Raw genomic sequence first — 19,272 nt, forward strand, 5'->3', positions numbered from 1 at the left:
TTTTTCGATATTGAGTACACTGTCCTCAAATTTGCGTTGATCTCATTAGCCGTGTACAGTTTGTTTTCGCATCAGTGGGAAAAATCTGGATCAACAATAGAAAAGGGCCCATCAGCATTTGTAAACAAACCGTTCCAAAGCCCATTCCTCACAAATCGAAGGCCGCCCACACAAACCAACACCATCATCGTGTAGGTGGAAGTTTCCCCTATCCGATGATGGTGCTGGTTTGCGTGGGTGGCCTTCGCTTTGTGAGGAATGGGCTTTGGAACGGTTTGTTTGCAAATGCTGATGGGCCTTTTTCTATTGTTGATCCAGAAGTTTGGTTTTTCGACGAATAAATTAGCCCGCGGGAAAGTGCCGATCAAGGTGACTACATATAGGTGTTCTAATGTGTCAAATTCACGATTCAGCTATGTTGGATTTTTGTATGGAACAGCTACCGAGTTTGTTTCTGTGCCATAAAAAGGGAGCTACCGAGTTTGTTTACAATTTGCTCTAAAACCGCACTTTTCCCCCCGCGACCTCCACGCTAATATAGTGACAAAGCTGTATCACCATTTATATACCCACCATGGTGCCGATAATGTGTCCGTCGCGAGTTTCAATGTTTTTCTGGTAAGTAAATGTGAACTTATTAATGTAATGTAATATAATTTTGTTTTATTTTTTAGGAAAGTGTACCAGTCCCAAGCCGACTCCCGGTAGGGAGTCTGAAGCTGGATCCCGGCGGGAAGTTTGCAGCCGGATCTCTTTTGCAGGTTAGTGAGTGTTTTTACTAAAAGCTACAATTAAATATAAGTGGACCCCGATGGAAATCCGATGACGGATTCCATAAACGGAGCCCGATGAAGGGTTCCGTAGACGGATCCCGATGACGGGTTCCGTAGACGGATCCCGATGACGGGTTCCGTAGACGGATCCCGGTGACGGGTTCCGTAGACGGATCCCGATGACGGGTTTCGTAGACAGATCCCGATGACGGGTTCCGTTGACGGATCCTGATGACGGGATTCCGTAAAGGGATCCCGATGGGGAAACCGAATACGGATCCTCCCGATGGGGAAACCGAATACGGATCCCGATGGGGAAACCGAATACGGATCCCGATGGGAAAACCGAATACGGGTCCCAATGGGGAAACCGCATACGGATCCCGATGGGGAAACCGAATACGGATCCCGATGGGAAAACCGAATACGGGTCCCAATGGGATAACCGCATACGGATCCCGATGGGGATTCCGTAGACGGATCCCGATGGGAAAACCGAATACGGGTCCCAATGGGGAAACCGCATACGGATCCCGATGGGGAAACCGAATACGGATCCCGATGGGAAAACCGAATACGGGTCCCAATGGGATAACCGCATACGGATCCCGATGGGGATTCCGTAGACGGATCCCGATGGGGATTCCGTAGACGGATCCCGATGGGGATTCCGTAGACGGATCCCGATGGGGAAACCGAATACGTATCCTGATGGGGAAACCGAATACGGATCCCGATGGGAAAACCGAATACGGGTCCCAATGGGGAAACCGAATACGGATCCTCCCGATGGGGAAACCGAATACGGATCCCGATGGGGAAACCGAATACGGATCCCGATGGGAAAACCGAATAAGGGTCCCAATGGGGAAACCGCATACGGATCCCGATGGGGAAACCGAATACGGATCCCGATGAGAAAACCGAATACGGGTCCCAATGGGATAACCGCATACGGATCCCGATGGGGATTCCGTAGACGGATCCCGATGGGAAAACCGAATACGGGTCCCAATGGGGAAACCGCATACGGATCCCGATGGGGAAACCGAATACGGATCCCGATGGGAAAACCGAATACGGGTCCCAATGGGGAAACGGCATACGGATCCCTATGGGGAAACCGAATACGTATCCCGATGGGGAAACCGAATACGTATCCTGATGGGGAAACCGAATACGGATCCCGATGGGAAAACCGAATACGGGTCCCAATGGGGAAACGGCATACGGATCCCTATGGGGAAACCGAATACGTATCCCGATGGGGAAACCGAATACGTATCCTGATGGGGAAACCGAATACGGATCCTGATGGGGAAACCGAATACGGATCCCAATAGGAAAACCGAATACGGGTCCCAATGGGGAAACCGAATACGGATCCCGATGGGGATTTCGTAGGCGGATCCCGATGGGGAAACCGAATACGGATCCCGATGGGGAAACCGAATACGGATCCCGATGGGGAAACCGAATACGTATCCTGATGGGGAAACTGAATACGGATCCTGATGGGGAAACCGAATACTAATCCCAATGGGAAAACCGAATACGGGTCCCAATGGGGAAACCGAATACGTATACCGATGGGGAAACCGAATACGTATCCTGATGGGGAAACCGAATACGGATCCCAATAGGAAAACCGAATATGGGTCCCAATGGGAAAACCGAATACGGATCCCGATGGGGATTCCGTAGACGGATCCCGATGGGGAAACCGAATACGGATCCCAATGGGAAAACCGAATACGGGTCCCAATGGGGAAACCGAATACGGATCCCGATGGGGAAACCGAATACGGATCCCGATGGGGAAACCGAATACGTATCCTGATGGGGAAACCGAATACGGATCCCAATAAGAAAACCGAATACGGGTCCCAATGGGGAAACCGCATACGGATCCCGATGGGGATTCCGTAGACGGATCCCGATGGGGATTCCGTAGACGGATCCCGATGGGGATTCCGTAGACGGATCCCGATGGGGATTCCGTAGACGGATCCCGATGGGGATTCCGTAGACGGATCCCGATGGGGATTCCGTAGACGGATCCCGATGGGGAAACCGAATACGAATCCCGTTGGGGAAACCGAATACGGATCTTGATTGGGAAACTGAATACGTATCCTGATGGGGAAACCGAATACGGGTCTTGATGGGGATTCCGTAGACGGATCCCGATGGGGAAACCGAATACGGATCCCGATGGGGAAACCTAATACGGGTCTTGATGGGTATTCCGTAGTCGGATCCCTATGGGGAAACCGAATATGAATCCCGATGGGGAAACCGAATACGGATCCCGATGGGGAAACCAAATACGGATCCCGATGGGGATTCTGTAGACGGATCCCGATGGGGAAACCGAATACGGATCCCGATGGGGAAACCGAATACGGGTCTTGATGGGTATTCCGTAGTCGGATCCCTATGGGGAAACCGAATATGAATCCCGATGGGGAAACCGAATACGGATCCCGATGGGGAAACCAAATACGGATCCCGATGGGGATTCTGTAGACGGATCCCGATGGGGAAACCGAATACGGATCCCGATGGGGAAACCGAATACCGATCTTGATGGGGAAACTGAATACGTATCCTGATAGGGAAACCGAATACGGGTCTTGATGGGGATTCCGTAGACGGATCCCGATGGGGAAACTGAATACGTATCCTGATGGGGAAACCGAATATGGATCCCGATTGGGATTCTGTAGATGGATCCCGATGGGGAAACCGAATACGTATCCTGATGAGAAACCAAATACGGATCCCGATGGGGAAACCGAATACGGGTCTTGATGGGGAAACCGAATACGGGTCTTGATGGGGATTTTGTAGACAGATCCCGATGGGGAAACCGAATACGGATCCCGATGGGGAAACCGAATACGGGTCCCAATGGGGAAACCGAATACGGATTCCGATTGGGATACCGTAGACGGATCCCGATGGGGAAACCGAATACGTATCCCGATGGGGAAACCGAATACGGGTCTTGATAGGGAAACCGAATACGGGTCTTGATGGGGATTCCGTAGACGGATCCCGATGGGGAAACCGAGTACGGATCCCGATGGGGAAACCGAATACGGGTCTTGATGGGGATTCCGTAGACGGATCCCGATGGGAAAACCGAATACGGGTCCCGATGGGGAAACCGAATACGGGTCTTGATGGGGATTCCTGTACACTGATAGAATTTCAAAGATTGTTTCTATATGTCCTACTTTTGCAATACAAATTATATCTATGTGTCGGACGCCGTTACGTGGTGTTAGCATCTCCTGATTTTCTCTATAAATTTTCCACTTTCGACCAATTTGGCGCTAGTATCTATAAATTTTCTGTTGAAAATAGCCACTTGGCGCTACTAGCACTTAGTGTCTAGTGTAATTTGTGCAACGCATGCGCCATCATGTTTTCAAAGAGATTTTTTTAAGTGGGGAAGTCGCTGTTAGTGGCGCTTAAGTCGAATAGGAATCTTTACACAAGTTTTTAGAGAAATTTTGTTCGAGCCTCCATGTCTGTTCTCTGTGGTTCATGTGAACCAAAATTTATGAAATTTTGGATTTAGGTTCCATTTTTAAACCATTTTTTCAGCCTATCAATATTGGATTCAGAGAGTAAGCGGCGGTAAGCTCCAACTCGGATTAACTTTTAATACCGCCCCTATTTGGATGATCTGAGAATTGTTTGTATAGCGAATAACTGATGTCGACATCAAAGCAGCCGGACATTCTTGATCGTTATTTAATCCGAGGATAATACCGATTGGAGCTTAGCCATAAGTGATTTAATGAATACGCTGATTGCGACTCTCTGAAAATTAAATCCACAGGTTTTATACGTCAAACTCATCCTTTGCAACGTCCTCTTGTAACTTAAAAATACAAAATGTCATCATAACGTATAATGACTTCATAATTCCGAAAAAAAAACATGTTTCCGGGTGGAATAAGTTTCATCAAGCCTTATGATGGTACCCAAGATTGGCCACAAGCAGTGGCGTTTCCTTAACCTCAATCTACCTGCGCACCAGCTCTCAAAAAAAACAATTATCAAAATATTGTTTGCAATGGATGGATATCGAGTAACCGTATCCGTAAGTATCGAGAAGATTAAGTGTATTTTTCAACCGATTCGAGTATGAATAAGCATTAAATCTGGTTTTGTATAACAAAGTTGCGCCAACTAACTCGGTCCCTGGCTGCTTATCTCCAATTTCTCGAGCGTCCCACACTTCCTACATCTTGCTCCACTTGGTCTAACCACCTAGCACGCTGTGCTTCTCTGCGTCTTGTACCGGCCGGATTTGAGGAAAAACACCATTTTTGCGGTATTGTTGTCCGGCATTCTTACAACGTGTCCCGCCCATTGTACCCTTCCACCTTTAGCGACTTTCTTGATATTGGGTTCGCCATAAAGTTACGCCAGTTCGTGGTTCATTCTTCTCCTCTACACACCATTTTCATATACCCTGCCAAAGATGGTCCTAAGCACGCATCGTTCGAAAACTCCCAGTGCTCCTCAAGCATTGTCCATTGTCATATTTTTCATGCACAATAATTTTGTTTATTATATATTTGCAGTTCGTCAATAAGGTAGAAGACTGGCAGCCCAAAACTTTCCGCATTTTTGGATCATCTGTAGAACAGGCAGAGATCTGGAGGCGCAGCGATCACATTGTCATGATTGTCTGGTAGTTCACTCAAAAATGCTATAACAATCGCCAAGCTTGCTGTAATGTCACCAAGTGCCTCGTCACCCATGAATAGGCGCCTATGTCAGTGGTCTAACAACTCTTAGCGCGCTAATGGCATAGTTCCCCTGCCGCATAGAGAGTTGCCACAATGATATTAGGTTAGCTAAGGTCAGTTAACTGACTGGTGGGAAACGGGAGCTTAAGCAATGGCTATTCTTTATGCATTTAAGAGATAGTCTACCAGAATGGATGACTTTTTTTTGTACAATTTTATGTTTTCTGATGGTTTTGGTTGCAAAACATGAGTTTTAACTTTTCCAATGCTTTCAATTGTACAAAGCATTAGAGCTAGAAACATGATCTTGTAAACACTACACACCTTAACTGGTAGTTTGCTAAAAAAAATGCTGCAACAATCGTCAAGCTCGCTGTAATGTCACCAAGTGCCTCGTCACCTACAAATTGGCGCCTATGTCAGTGGTCTAATAACTCTTAGCGCGCTAATGGCATAGTTCCCCTGCCGCATAGAGAGTTGCCGCAATGATATTAGGTTAGCTAAGGTCAGTTAACTGACTGGTGGGAAACGGGAGCTTCAGCATTGACAGTTATGTACGCATTTTTATTATGTTATCTAACAACAATGGTGTGTAGTGTTTACACGATCATGTTTCTAATTCTAATGTGTTGTAAATATAATTGAAAGCATTTGAAAAGTAAGATTCTAGTGTTTTGTATATCTAAAAACATTAGTAAACATCAACATTTGAAAACATTCAAACAACGTTTACTTTAAACGTTTTGTACATCTGAAAACATCAGAGAACAACAAACACGAAGTACAATTAAAAACATCCGAACAACGTTTAGTTCTAACGTTGTGTACATCCGAAAACATCCAAAAAAAAGTTTGGTTCCAGCATCGGGAGGCATCTACGTTAGAAAACATCAGAATACATTTACATATAAAAACATTCGAACAACGTTTAGTTCTAACGTTTTTTACATCCGAAAACAACCGAAAAACGTTTGATTCTAACATCAGGAAACCTCTACATTAGAAAACATCAGAAAACGTTTACATATAAAAACATCCGAAAAACGTTTAGTTCTAACGTTTTTTACATCTGAAAACATCCAAAAACGTTTGTTTCTAACATCAGGAAACATCTACATTAGAAAACATCAGAAAACGTTTACATTTAAAAACATCCGAACAACGTTTAGTTCTAACGTTTTGTACATCCGAAAACATCCTTAAAACGTTTGGTTCTAATGTCAATAGATTGAAATTTTTGACGTCAGACCGACATTAGAATGGCAAAATTTTGTTCCAAAATTTCTGATGTATACACCATGTTACGTTGCTTAAATACAACTAAATCATAATGTTTTCTAATGTTTGACATCAGGCATACATTTGATTTCGATGCTGATGTAGACATCAGAATCAAACGTTGGGCTAATGTAAATTTCTATTCGGGATGCCCAGGGAAGTCGAGACATATTCCAACCCGAAAAATTCCTAGACCGGACCGGGAATCTAACCCAGCCGCCTCCAGTATGGGTTTGCTTTATAGCTGCACCTTTACTGACTGAACTAAGGGAGGCCCCTCCAGGTTACTCCACAAGGCCAAGTACCAACGAAGGACGAAGGAAAACGTGCCCAGATATGTTTCGCCTCAAAAATCAGGAAAATCGACGTGTCACGTGGAAATGGGTCATTTACTCTTTGAAATTTTGATGCCGGGTTGATCCAGTGGCGAAGTCAAATATATCTCTGCCATTATCGTATGATATCTTGCAATGGCAATCCAGCTTTCCATGCTCGGTAATGGCGGCCTGTTTGTGTGGATAAATGTATCCTTCACTGTGCTTTTTGACACTATCTGGAGGTTCGGATTTTGAAGCCTCCCTTTCCCTCTCCCAGGAATAGAAGAAATTTGAACAACATACGCCCTTAAGGCTCTGAACCATTTGGTGAATTATTTTAACTTTTGGTTAAAATTTGACAGATGGAAAGTTATCGATGAACCCTGCTATCCGAGCATGGTTATTTCGGACAGACAAGAAGTTAAATTTTGACAACGGTGGGTCGAAAACCGGTCGATCGACAACACGGGGATTTTCGAACATAGAAAATAACTTTCGAAATGTCACTTTTAACCACGAGTTAATTTTAACTCGGCAAATGGTTCACAGCCTAAGTTAGTGTCAAAAAGCACAGTGAAGGCTACATTTATTCATACAAACAGGCCGTCATTACCGAGCATGGACAGCTGGATTGACGAGTACACCTATTAGTTCATGCACTAAAGAAAATTAGAGACAGGAGCTGTTCACATTCCACGTTGAAAGCTTTTTTCTCTCCATAGAGGAGCTCGATCATTTCCCAAGCAACACGCAAGTTTTATACCAGTTAAAATAACCTTTATATAGCTGGATTCAGTTGTAAATCAGTTTACTCATCACGAGTTAATTGCATGACGATCTGTTACTTGGGTTGTGGTACTATCGATCTTTTTAATTTTCCGCTGTCTAGTTACTTTGAAGTTTGTTGTCGACGCCAAGCTCAATGAGTTTTTCTTTTGCGTACTGGATAGCATCATAGAGGTAAAAGCCCAAGCGCAATGACAGCGGAAGCGGAAAACTCCGATCTGAGTAAGCTTATTTGTCGGGTTGAAAACTAGTTAGAACTAAATCGACTTAAGTTAGGCATCTTGATATCATTTGTGACAACTGTCAAACTTTCTGTTTCCGTTCCGCTTCCGCTCACATTACGTTTGAGCCTTAACTCTAAGACTAGAAGGTCCCGAAGAAACGTGCAAAACTTTTTGGCTCAGCTCTGGTAGTCTCTTCGTTCCCAAATAAGTCGATGCTCCCCTCGAAACATAGTAAAATCCACGAACATCTTATTTTATCTGCCAAACTTTCATACCGATTCAAAACAAACCTACTGTGTTACCTGACTTAACGAATATATATATACGTTGTATACGAGTACCCCGAATACAATGTGTAGTTCGTCTAATTTTACATTGCAAATGCTATGCAAAATTAGACGAGTTATACGTTGTATTCGGGGTACTCGTATACAACGTGTATTCGTTATAAGTCAGGTAACACAGTAGAATTGTTGGTAGAATGGGCTACGTTCATCATCGATTGGGACCGATAGGGCTAAATAGTCCAGTGTGAGTCAATTTAGGATCGTTAGTTTCCACCGCTTGGTTCTTCTCCAGCGTTGGATCAATACGTTGCGTGACATCCTCGATAACGGCGATTATCATCCATTGGAAGCAGTTAATCAGGAAGTGTTTCTACATATCTTGGAACAAGTGGAAGCTCAATCGTTCCCGAAAAGTATCTCTTCTCCCGGCTGATGCTTGGATTTTTTGGAACAGTTTACCATTTCGACGAATGAAACCGCTGCTGTGGTTCGGAACCCGAGCAAAGTCTGAGATTAAATTGAAATCTGAATTTGATGTTGTTATTTCGCTGGTAATGATTACTCAGGTTGCTGTCGTTTTGGTCGATTTAACGGTTAAAATATCACATTTGAGAGCAAACAAATCTTCCTGTGACATCACATTGAAAACTATTTCTGCTATCAGTGAGAGCAAACTGAAAACTGAATTTGACATCCATTTTTCCTGTTGATAACAAAACAAGTATTCAATTTGATGTTATGCTAAGGCCATGAAAACAAACCCGCAACAACATATTTCTGAAGATCAAATGTACAGCAAAATGAAAACAAAATTAGGTATCAAATTTGTCAATTGCGTAAACTGAAATCAAATTATGATGTCAGTTTGATGTTGATATCAAAACTTGATTTCAATTTGCTGTCATTTTGATGCTGGACTTTGCTCGGGAAGGCAGTCAATTTACAGCTGACTGATAGCTTCTGAAGTTTCCTGTCGGCAGCATTCCCTGTTTGGCACTGATGTAAGTTATTGGGATCATCATCGAAACGCAATTTCTGGAGAAGGCTGGTTGTTTTTATTCAGAACGTGACGTAAACGCCATTGACAATATGTTGTGTCTTCCCATCAATTCCAGTGCTTCGTGAACCGTGTTCGATTCACTCTTCTCAGTCGGTTGCTTTGTTTGTCTGCCCTAATAAAAAACCCTACCCGAACGATAAGCCAAATGATAGCACAATTTTCCAAATGGTTTGGATGATACCCTGAACACGTCGTTAAGCAAATTAACCATACAAATTTTATTAGGGTGGTTTTGTCGGAGCTGCTTGGCCTCCCAGGAAGTTCTGGAATTGGATTCCTTTTCCCTTTCGTCCGACTAGATGAACAGCTTTATACAGGGATACCTGTATGGGTATGGGAATGCTGCATTAAATTCATTTTTAAAACCAGACCCGCTTGACTTTATCGTCAGACTTTAAAAGGCTTTTAAAATAGCAAAACGCTGATCTATTAACCAAGAATGTGTTGCTCTATTATATGCTGTATTTAAAATAAAAATATTGCTTATTGCAGTTATAAAACCAATACCAAAAAGCTGTTAAATTGTTACTTGGGTCGTTTTGTATATCTGGGGAAAAAAGCTTCCTGGAAAAGTATGTCACTCCGCACACCAATCTTGGGTCATCTTTTTTGTCCGGAGCAAGCTGCGATTGTTTGTAAAATAAGCATCCCGGCAACCCGGTATTTCTGACACCTTGAATGTTTTGGTTTGAAATCGCAAGGATAAATCGGATTGAGGATGGCGCGGGAAGTGGCGGGTGTGTGAAATTTTGGTGTTTTGTGTTCATAGGATAATAAAAGTCCTGTGTTTTAGGGTTTTATAATGTCCTCACAGGCAGACAAGAAACCTAGCCTTTCGAAAGCAACGGTCTATCAGCAACCGGAAAGACTTAGAACTGGTGGGGAACATTGTTGGAGACCGACTATAGACGATGATGAATAGACTTCTGTTGTTTTGTTTTGTAGGAGTTGCAGCATTATTTGATTTAAAGGTACTTATAGAGTCTGATTAACTCTTTCTCTTGAGCCCTCTCTAGAACCTACATTTCGTGATTAGATCTATAAATGAACTGCTGGTCTAAGTATATTCAATTAGAGGATGTTCCTGAATATACAGTCAAACAGCACGTAATGTTGTGAACAACTTCAATGACAGTTTCCCAGCAATCCTCTCATTTTATTTACAACAATCCAATGCCTACGAGATTGTGCCGATGGATGTGCCCAAGCTGTACCGAATCTAATTTCGGCACAATGTGCTGAGTGACTTTCCCCTTTGATGTCACTAAAAAATCTCGTGTTTCAGCCACTTTCGCCACCCTCTCACTACGCTGCTACCTGCTGGCAGCCCTGCTATTATAATGTGTTTTGTTTCAATTATGGTGTTAGAGTCAAGCCAAGAGCGAAGCCAAGTCTACCTATTGAGCTGTCTAGCCGGCTACCTATCGTGCAAAGTAAACAAACATTACGATGCTATGAAAGCTTCACGAAAGGTATTGCAATAAAATATAAAATATCATTGAAGAAATTATCCTAAACACGCAGTGAGCTTTAAATTGTCATGGGATACGTTTTTTATGATCAGTAATGCGAATTTGTAATATTTGTTGGTAAGATATTTCGACAAAATCACTGATATAATGATTTACTACAGCCGCTAATATGTTTTCTCGCTAGAAGTCATTTGAAGTTGATGTAGAAGTCCTTTGTTGCCAAGTAAAAGGGAAGGGAATCTTTCAAAAACCGTGATGCGAGTTTCACTGTTTTTCTCTTGACGTGATTCTTATACACATACTCTAGTCATGTAAGTCCCATACAGATTATAACCTGGGTCTGGCGGACTCGTAATGGATTTTGAACCAATTTGAATTGTCAAAATCGAACAATTTTTTACTGTTCTTATAAGAGCTCATATGGAAGAAACAGATAGGGAGTATTGTAATCTGAGTAAAACGTAAAACTGCTTAGGAAGTTTTATGAAAACCAAATATTATTGATACAGTAGAAAATCGGAAAATTCGACACGCGCCAATCGATTTTACTCTCAATCTGTACAGAAAACATAACGTCGGACATAGTGCGCTGTATTTGTACAATGATGCGCCATAATGCACACCATGTCTGAAGCTTTGTTGTTGTACAGAACGAGAGTAAAATCGAAAGTCGGGTGTGGGGTTTTCCGGTGTCAAACGCGACCGACAATAACAACGAACTACAACAGACTACAACTACCAATCGATATTTCAAGAGAGTCACTCACAATCTTGCACACATTTGCTTTGTTTATCAATTTGACAACCGTTCGAACAGAGTAAAGCTTGCTGCAATGCGTCTTGGATAGTGTCTGAAGCTGGCTGCGATTCGACTTCGCCAGACCCAGATTATAACGTATGGCTGCATTAGTACGCTGTGTGAGAATGTGGTAGTGAAAATCCGAGGAAAATAAATAACAAACCGCTGTCAAACACATTTTGACAGATCGAATTCCAAACATTTAATAGGAACGTACCTATGGCCATGACTGGTACATCCACCGACAAACCGACATGAATGACCATAGAAAAAACAATAAAATTTCTGGCCAAAGCACACTACTGACATCTGGCACCGTGTTCGCGGGAAATATTTAGCTAGGCCATAAACCCGCATGCAAAAGCTATGAACTGGTTCGTGTCTGATTTATTCTGGACAAATTATTTTTATCTAGATCAAAAAATCCTATGATTTTGACAGTTCGGATCACTGCACATTTAAATCGGCCGTTTACGATTTTCGGACATAAGTCAGGATTAAGTGTCATGTCGGTTTGTCGGTGGTACATCTACCCAATACAGGGGGCGACCCCGGTGTAGTGGTTAACATCCATACCTCTCACGCCAAAGTCACGAGTTCAAATCTCACCCCCGTACAAGTCACGAATGACCCAAGAGCGTTAGTGACTAAAATAAAAAAAATCTACCCAGTATTAGTAAATCATACTCAATCAAGTTTAGAGGATCTCAAGGTTAAATTTAAAGAACAGCAAGGACAAGTTCAGCAAGCTAGTTGGAAAAACTCAGCAGAGGGTCTACAGAGTCAGTCATAAGCAGGGCGTCACAATATCAGCTTCAATCGACCAAATCGATGCGACGAAGAGACTGCTGGCTTTCTTTTTCTGTTAAAGTCGAACAGCTTCGCAGCATTCTAGAACCTCAGTCGGCGTGCACAAACAAATGTTCAATCGCTTGCCTCTCTTTCTCCCGTCGCTCCATTGGTCTTCCTTTCAAGCTTCGGTGAAACGGATGAGCGAAAGAGCGCTCGACTTTGATAGTTTTCTCTTTCATGAAACACATCAACAGAGGTTTCATGACGTATATGACGGAAAATGAAATAACACATTTAAAGCATTTCTCACGAGAAAACACTTGAAGATTACACGTAATATGTTTAATTTATCTTCCATCCACATATTTATCTAAAAAAAATTAACGAAAACGGGACATAACACATTTTAAACAAATTGAAAGAGCGGTGATAGAGTGTTCGTGAAAGGGGATTGAAAGCCATAATGAGGTTTCGTTTAACTATAACATCGACATTACTTACATTGAAAGCGACGAGCAAAGCAACGACGAGAAGATCCACAGCCAGCGTTTCTCGGTAGAAAAATCTAAGTGTGTAGAAATGAAGCGTTGAACATGTTTTTATGAGAGAAACAAAACTCGAGTTCATTTTAGAGCTTCGAAAATGTAGAGCCCTGGTCATAAGACCACGAGGAAAACAAATCGAGTGCAGCACCAGAGCATGTTCAGGTCTATCACAGTCGAATTTCGCTCGTTGGGCTTTCTTTAAGTGGGCTACGTTCTAGTTGGGCTGTAGTCCACCTAAATCGAAGTCAAACGTTATTTCTGACAGTGCTGATTCCATTTTGAGGGGCTCATCGGCAAAAATCACCATCTTAGCGCCCCTAGGTGGGACTTTGTATGGGAGCGAGCTGTCAACGAATAGATTTAAGCTGTGAACCATTTGCCGAGTTAAATTTAACTCGTGGTTAAAAGTGACATTTCGAAAGTTATTTCTTATGTTCCAAAATCCCCGTACCAAAAGTAAAAAAAAAAATCGCCGAATGGTTCAGAGCCTTATACCAAAGAAGAATACTAAGATGAAACAGTCGGAAGAAAAACTTTCTATTTTAGTGTCCTCTTTCACGGTCCCTTTCATCCAATGAATACCCCCCGTATGCAAGGTAATTTTGTGGTTTTGCTGCCCCCTCGGTAGAGATGAAATTTTGCGCTCTTTCTTTTATCAAAACAATAACAGCAAAATCAGAGATGTCCCATTTTTTAAATTATTCGATTAATATCTAATCGATTATTTTTTGTTCGCTGTGCTGTCATTTTTCCACCAATGAGAGTGCAGCATATGTTTGAAACGATGGGTGATGATCCTCTGGAGAAGTTAATGCTTATATCAGCATTATATAACCGATTACAAATATTTCGACAGTGAGCATGCATAAGGGCCAATACGCGATGATCGATTCTCTTCGTCGATTTTCTATTTTGTTAATAACTCGCTAGATTCAACGTTTCTCGGCGCGTTTGCAGTTGCTTTTGACAGCCAATACAACCTGTTACTACTCTGCATTGAACAAATTCTAGAAAATTGTTTCGCTTAGCTGTAGCAATGCAAAGAGAAAATCGATGAAGAGAATCGATCATCGCGTATTCGCCCTTATGCATGCTCACTGTCGATTTTACTTTTCGGTTTTTTATTCGATTAATCGATTATTCGAATGAATATCGGCCATCACTTGATGAATGTGAAACGTCATTTCAAATTTAAGGCCGTACCGAGGGTGACGACTCTATCTACGCTGCAGGAAAGATTGTGTTGTGCTGTGGCTAGCTGCTCGCACGCTGAGTAGATAGAAAGAAGATTGATGACGATTCTGAAGATTTCCTACAAAAAGATGATGCACGATGCATGTAGATGCGAGTAATGCATGAAGATTTTTCGAAGATTGATTCGCTAGTGTGAGTTTTTTTGAGCATCTAAAATTGAGATTTAGATGTGTCGCCCCCCTCGGGTAGTACATAAATAATGATACAATTTGAAAGGGACCAGGGCTAATCACAAATTACGTCCCCATGGTAACTGAAATAAACACGAGTGGGCTACAAAATGGTGAGTTGACAACCTGGAAGGAGCGGAATACCTAGCCCTGGTCCTCACAAGTTCCTACTTCACGCCTCCTCGAGTCATATGATAACAAAAGACTACCAGCTGAAACATGGACACAGCTGGTTGGCGTAGCCTGGGCAATGTTGCCAGTCCGGCAATAGCAAAGTGAAGAGGTGCGACGCGAACACTGGCGCGGTAGCCATAGTACGGTGATAGAGGAAATGCTTCACCAAACCTGAGCGTCTGCTCACCATGGAGGTGCGGCTCAAAACGGCGTCTGTTCTCCATGTTAGGAGCGGCTGATCACCGTCCTAGTGCCAGCGTGGGACTCTAAACAGAGCTGTGCACGATGGTCCCCCGGCGAGACAGGGGGTTGGGGCAGGCCCAACAAGCCGCCCTGGAAAAAAACAAAGTTGCAAATACCGAAGAAAGAAATACGGATCGGAACAATCAGCACAGACCTACGCGACGAAATAAGGACTACGTTTGGAAACTCGGAACATGTAACTGCAAATCGCTCGGCTTCCCGGGTTGCGATAGGTTAATCTATGACGAACTTCAACCACGCAACTTCGAAGTCGTAGCACTGCAGGAACTTTGCTGGACGGGACAAAAGGTATGGAAAAGCGGGCATCGAGCGGCTACTTTCTACCAGAGCTGTGGCACCACCAACGAGCTGGGAACAGGCATTGTAGTGCTGGGTAAGATGCGCCAACGCGTGATTGGTTGGCAGCCGATCAACGCGAGGATGTGCAAGTTGAGGATTAAGGGCCGTTTCTTCAACTACAGCATCATCAACGTGCACTGCCCACACGAAGGGAGACCCGACGACGAGAAAGAAGCGTTCTATGCGCAGCTGGAGCAGGTGTACGACGGCTGTTCGCAACGGGACGTCAAAATCGTCATCGGCGACATGAACGCTCAGGTAGGACGGGAGGCAATGTATAGACCGGCAATCGGGCCAAACAGCCTGCATGCCGTATCGAACGACAACGGCCAACGATGCGTGAACTTTGCAGCCTCCCGGGGTATGGTAGTTCGAAGTACCTTTTTCCCCCGCAAGGATATCCACAAAGCCACCTGGAGATCACCTGACCAACACACAGAAAACCAAATCGATCACGTTCTAATCGACGGGAAATTCTTCTCCGACATTATCAACGTCCGCACGTACCGCAGTGCGAACATAGATTCGGACCACTACCTAGTTGCAGTATGTATGCGCTCAAAACTCTCGACGGTGCATAACACACGTCGAAGTCGAACGCCACGACCCAACATTGAGCAACTACGGGACACCGGAGTTGCCCAGGACTACGCGCAGCAGCTGGAAGTTGCACTACCCACGGAAGAGCAGCTTGGCGCAGCTTCTCTTGAAGATGGCTGGAGGGACATCCGTTCAGCCATAGGTAGTACTGCTGTAGCGGCACTAGGTACTGCAATCCCGGACCGAAGAAATGACTGGTTTGACGGCGAATGCAAACTGTTAGTAGAGGAGAAGAATGCAGCACGGGCGAGAATGCTGCAACACCGCACGAGATTGAATGTGGAGCGATACAGACAAGCGCGGAACAGACAAAACTCGGTTTTCCGAAGGAAGAAGCGTCAGCAGGAAGATCGAGATCGCGAGGCGATGGGAAATCTGTACCGCGTAAACGACACACGGAAGTTCTACGAGAAGCTAAATAGTTCGCGCAAAGGCTACGTGCCGCAAGCCGATATGTGCAAGGACTTGGACGGTAACCTTCTCACGAACGAGTGTGAGGTGATTGAGAGGTGGAAGCAGTACTATGACGAGCACCTCAACGGTGAAGCAGCAGAAAACGAAGGTGGCACGGCAACAGACCTTGGAGCACGCGCAGAAGACGACAGGCTACCGGCCCCTGATCTTCAAGAAGTTGAGGAGGAGATCGGTCGGCTGAAGAACAACAAAGCAACTGGTGTAGATCAACTACCAAGTGAGCTATTGAAATACGGTGGTGAAGCACTGGCTAGAGCGCTGCACTGGGTAATTGCCAAGATTTGGGAGGAGGAGATATTACCGGAGGAGTGGATGGAAGGTGTCGTATGCCCAATCTACAAAAAGGGCGACAAGTTGGATTGCTGCAACTACCGCGCGATCACACTGCTGAGCGCCGCCTACAAGGTACTCTCCCAAATTCTATGCCGCCGTCTGTCACCATATGCAAGAGAGTTCGTGGGGCAATACCAGGCGGGATTCATGGGTGCCCGCGCTACCACGGACCAAATTTTCGCGATTCGGCAGGTTCTGCAGAAATGCCGCGAATACAACGTGCCCACACATCATTTGTTCATCGATTTCAAATCCGCATACGACACAATCGATCGAGATCAGCTATGGCAGATTATGCACGAGTACGGATTTCCGGATAAACTGACGCGATTGGTCAAGGCGACGATGGATCGAGTGACGTGCGTTGTTCGAGTATCGGGGACACTCTCGAGTCCCTTTGAATCTCGAAGGGGGTTACGGCAGGGTGATGGACTTTCGTGTCTGCTGTTCAACATCGCGTTAGAAGGTGTGATCAGAAGAGCTGGGATAGACACGAGTGGCACGATATTCAGGAAGTCCATCCAGCTCCTTGGTTTCGCCGATGACATTGACATTATGGCACGGAACTTTGAGATGATGGCGGAAACGTACATCAGACTGAAGGCTGAAGCTAGACGGATTGGACTTGCCATCAACGCATCAAAGACAAAATATATGAAAGCAAGAGGTTCTAGGGAAGACAATGTTAGCCTCCCACCCCGAGTTCAGATTGACGGTGACGAAATCGAGGTGGTCGATGAGTTCGTGTATTTGGGCTCACTGGTGACCGCCGAAAATGATACCAGCAGAGAAATTCAAAGACGCATTATGGCAGGGAATCGTGCCTACTTTGGACTCCGGAGGACGCTCCGGTCGAATAAAATTCGCCGCCGCACGAAGTTGACTGTCTACAAGACGCTGATTAGACCGGTGGTCCTTTACGGCCACGAGACCTGGACTATGCTCGTGGAGGACCAACGCGCCCTTGGTGTTTTCGAACGGAAGGTGTTGCGTACCATCTACGGTGGAGTGCAGATGGATGACGGAACGTGGAGGAGGCGAATGAACCACGAATTGCACCAGCTGCTGGGAGAACCATCCATCGTCCACATTGCAAAAATTGGGCGACTACGGTGGGCTGGGCACGTCGTAAGAATGCCGCACGACGACCCAGTGAAAATGGTTCTAGAAAGCGACCCAACAGGAACAAGAAGAAGAGGCGCGCAGCGGGCAAGGTGGATCGACCAAGTAGAAGGTGACCTGCGGACCCTTCGCAGACTACGAGGCTGGCGAACTGTGGCCATGGATCGAGTAGAGTGGAGACGACTTCTTCGGACAGCAGAGGACAACGAGGCCTTAGCCTGATTGGTAAGGTAAGTGAACCGTGTCAACCTTTTAAAAATTTTAATCTTGATTTACAAATCAAGATGAATGTCTATGGGATCGAAAACAAATATCGTGGTGCTCAGAAAACAAAGTTCTTTCAGATGAATGTAGAAAAACCGGTATTTTTTTTCGAAATTAAACAACCAAATTAGGAATGTAAAACCTGTGAAAACCCGCATCGGGTACTTTTCTCCAGGGTGCATCTTGGACTGCCATCCTCTATTGGATTCTGCCTAAACCTGGGTTTAGGTTTCCAGGCGTCTGGGCCACTTCAAAAAAACATCAACTGGCTCTCAAATTCAACTTAAATTCCACCAGCTCCACTAACAAATGATATGATCAAAACAAATGCAGATAACTGGATTGTTTGGCACACATAGCAACGCACAGCTGGGATTGAATTAATGATTCAATCCCCCAGCACAAGGAGTGGGATTGTTGGTAATCAACGATTACTAGATAAACGATGCATGGGATCGATTATGTCCGTCTTTGGAACTTGATTTGTTGATGCCAAATGACTTTAAAAATGCATGAAACGTCGTAGTGTTAACTTGGGACCTTGAGAGATTTTTCAGAAAAGATCAAACTTTGACGATTTTTTGCCACTCCAAATCCTGTCCAATTGAGCACACATTTTGCAGACCCTTTCGAGGCAATGAACATTTTACATATGATTGGTTTGAAAATTCCAAAGATTCCCGTCGAAGCCATTTATGGAGACGTGTTCCAGGTGATTGGAAATTACTCTAAAGTTAAGTTTAGATAAAATTTAAAACATTGTACATCAAGGGCCGAATCCCACTCACAAAGTCCTAAAATGACTGTAATTACTCTAGTTCTGGGGAGTAGCTCAAACACCCCTCTGAACTTGTCCCCAAAGCGCCTTCAAAGTCTACCGGATCTGCTCCAGTCGTCCTGAAGTTTAAACCTGCAATCGTAATCAACATGGGAGCGAATTTTCGCCAATCATTTTCCCTCGCATGCTCAGCCTTGACTCGACGCCCTCGAGTCAAACAATCAAATACCTAGCATCAGCCACGTTATTAATTCATCCGCATGGCGAATGAGAACAACCCAAATTTGAGTATAGCTTACTCATAAATCACATAAAGTACATGAACTCAACGATGAGTAAATTTGCCTCATGCTATTTCAGGTCTGTCCAGGAACAAATTCCCGAATATGACAAAA

At 44.3% G+C, this 19,272-nt stretch overlaps 1 protein-coding gene and 1 long non-coding RNA gene across 3 annotated transcripts in view; one reads left to right on the top strand and one right to left on the bottom strand.

Moving 5' to 3' along the window:
• LOC135708791 (NPC intracellular cholesterol transporter 1-like) overlaps window positions 1–19,272 on the bottom strand; it is a 64,719-nt gene that overhangs the window by 20,514 nt on the left and 24,933 nt on the right. The gene's annotated exons all lie outside the window — the stretch shown is intronic.
• LOC135708804 (uncharacterized) lies at window positions 346–6,196 on the top strand. Its single transcript, XR_010518314.1, has 3 exons — window positions 346–618; window positions 675–761; window positions 5,378–6,196. It is a non-coding gene; the product is annotated as an uncharacterized LOC135708804 (long non-coding RNA).

This window comes from Ochlerotatus camptorhynchus, unplaced genomic scaffold (genome assembly GCF_037179485.1).
Source record: "Ochlerotatus camptorhynchus isolate MF236.1 unplaced genomic scaffold, CSIRO-AGI_Acam_v1.1 ptg000335l, whole genome shotgun sequence".
NCBI classification, from domain to species: Eukaryota; Metazoa; Arthropoda; class Insecta; order Diptera; family Culicidae; genus Ochlerotatus; species Ochlerotatus camptorhynchus.